At 47.3% G+C, this 2,732-nt stretch overlaps 1 pseudogene across 1 annotated transcript; it reads left to right on the top strand.

The window, feature by feature from the left end:
• Positions 1–1,703: 1,703 nt before the first annotated feature.
• Positions 1,704–2,475, top strand: LOC105553708 (annotated as a pseudogene). The gene has a single exon (XR_001008199.1). The product of XR_001008199.1 is annotated as a cytochrome c oxidase assembly factor 3 homolog, mitochondrial pseudogene (transcript).
• Positions 2,476–2,732: the final 257 nt, after the last annotated feature.

Raw genomic sequence — 2,732 nt, 5'->3', positions numbered from 1 at the left:
TTCATCTATGTGCTTAGAAGCTCTAGAGTGGGACTGTCTCCCACCAGGAAACTGCCTTGAGGACAACAATCAATTTACAATTCAAAGTATGCCTGCTATGAAACTGTCTCCCACCTGGAGAGTTTCGGCCATCTTTATAGCCTAGTTCTACCCACCAAGGCACCAACTTGACTACCTGGTAGATAAGGCACTGAAGGTAGTATGTGGACCCCTACCTGTTCACTTCCTGCCCTGCATGTCATTCATGCCAGGTCCCCTTTTAAAAGTGCCCACTTTCTTTTTATTGTATTTATTTACTTTTTTGAGATGGAGTCTCACTCTGTTGCCCAAGCTGGAGAACAGATCTCGGCTCCCTGCAGCCTCCACCTCTTGGGTTCAAGTGATTCTCCTGCCTCAGCCTCCTGAGTAGCTGGGATTAGAGGAATACACCACCACGCCCAGCTAATTTTTTGTATTTTTATTAGAGATGGGGTTTTGCCATGTTGGCCAAGCTGGTCTCAAACTCCTGACCTCAGGTGATCCACCCATCTTGGCCTCCCAAAGAACTGGGATTAGAGGTGTGAGCCACTATTCCTGGCCAAAAGTGCCCACTTTATGCTCCAAATGTGAAGCGGTACCCTTAAGGCAGGGAAGCCTGTACTTCTTCCCCTAAGCTAGCTTTGGAATACAAAATCACCTTCTTTATACCAGACCTCATTCCTGTTCACTGGACTCTGCAAGGGGCAAGTGACTGAACCTGTGTTTTGGTTACACAGGGAAACCTCAGCACCTTCAGCACATTAAAAATACTGAATATACTGTCTCTTCTACTTCTAGGTCCACATCAAATTTACTTTCAGGTTTTGTTTAATTTGGGGAGGAAAGAGAAAAGGAAAGTAATCTTGGTGAGATCTTTTCTTATTGATCCATTTATTTATTCATTCATTTACTCAATGAATCTACTATGTACCACGTGATTTGCTTGTAGTGAGCAGCGAGATGATAAATGATAAAAATACCATCTATCCATGACCTTGTCAAGTTTGATGTCCAGCCAGAAGCCATCAGCATTTGGAAAAGTTTTTCTGTTATCACAGATGCTAGCCTCCCCCAGACCACATTGTGAGAAAGGTGAAATTTGACCTGGAGGCAATTTCACTCTTTTCCTTCCTCTCTGTATCAACCTTCCTCTGCTACCTCACTGGGCCTGGAACCCTGTGGGATCTACCGGTGGTCTCTGTTTCTATAAGGACATGACTGACCTCCCAGCTCCTTCTCTGAATCCCACCTCCTCACCATCTTGGATCAGAGGGTAACTGTCCTTTGCCATTAGGGTAGCCCTGGTGGGGAAGGAAGAAGACATGGGCTTACAGTCTTCCCAATCCTACTTTCCAAAAGCCTAAGCCCTAGAAAGGGAGAGGATTTGTAGGTGTAAACAAAACATCTTCGCTAGAAACAGGGAGAGAGAGGGGGGCTTCTCTCACATACCAGAAAGACGTTCTCCATGAGGAAGATAAAAGAGGAAGACAAGCAGCAATAGAAAGAGAAAAAACTCAATGAGGGTCCCTGTGGGCCGGATGAAGGAGGGCTTCACCATGACACATGCAGACCACGGGGTCCTGCCTGGTCTGATGACCCTCAGCTGTGAACAGTCCTGCGAACAGGGGATGTCCAAGTGGGAAGAGGGTGACTCAAGTAGAATTAAGTTAAAAATTTTAGACCGGGAAGGGAGGAGCGGCAACATGGCGGCTTCGGGGGCTGGTGACCCTCTGGATGCTAAGCGTGGAGAGGCCCCGTTCGCTCAGCGTATCGACCCGACTGGGGAGAAGCTGACACCTGAGCAACTGTATTCCATGCCGCCGGCGCAGCTTGCCCAGCGGCAGAAGGTCCTACTGTGGCGGCGGACCCGGAACATCGTGACCGGCCTAGGCATCGGGGCCCTGGTGTTAGCTCTTTATGGTTACACCTTCTACTCCATTTCACAGGAGCGTTTCCTAGATAAGCTAGAAGACGAGGCCAAAGCTGCCCGAGCCCGAGCGCTGGCAAGGGCGTCAGGATCCTAATCTGGATGGGTGTTGATCATGTCCAACCTGCTGGAGCCCCTTCACATGGTGGAGGATGCCCCATGACCCTGTAGAAATTGAATCCTGCTCACAACATTGTTGGCCTTCTTACTAACCTTGGGCCATGACTGATCCCAAGAAACCAGGGACTTAAGCATTTGGCCACTGTCAAAAGAACTTAAGCATTTGCCCACTGCACACTTGCTGTGTACAATGACTGAGCCCTTTCTGTAGTTTGTTTCCTTGAGAGGTGTGCATGCGACCGTGGCTTTTCCCAATGTTTCTGACTTTGTGGTTTACCCCCTTCACCTTCCAGGGATGTGATTGTTAAGAGGTTAGGCGAGGCAGCTCTGTGCAGTGTTTGAGCCTAAAGTGGGATAGATAGGGTCAAATTGAGAATAATAAACTGAGTCATTCTCCTGGAAAAAAAAAATTTACAATCTGGTGAAGTAAGCCTGGGGCATCTTTCTGTACCCATTGAACACTAATTCCCCATTCTGCCTCCTCTTAACCCCCGTTCAACCTTCTATCTCTATGCATTTGACTCCTCCAGGTACCTCATACAAATGGAATCATATAGTCTTTGTCCTTTGTAACTGACTCATTTCAATTAGCATAATGTTCTCAAAGTTCATCTATGTTGTGGCATGTGTCAGAATTTCTTTCCTTTTGAAGGCTGAATAATATTCC

This window comes from Mandrillus leucophaeus, unplaced genomic scaffold (assembly GCF_000951045.1).
Source record: "Mandrillus leucophaeus isolate KB7577 unplaced genomic scaffold, Mleu.le_1.0 Scaffold604, whole genome shotgun sequence".
NCBI classification, from domain to species: domain Eukaryota; kingdom Metazoa; phylum Chordata; class Mammalia; order Primates; family Cercopithecidae; genus Mandrillus; species Mandrillus leucophaeus.
The sequence above is the reverse complement of the archived record's forward strand: the minus strand, read 5'-3'. Positions and strand labels throughout refer to the sequence as shown.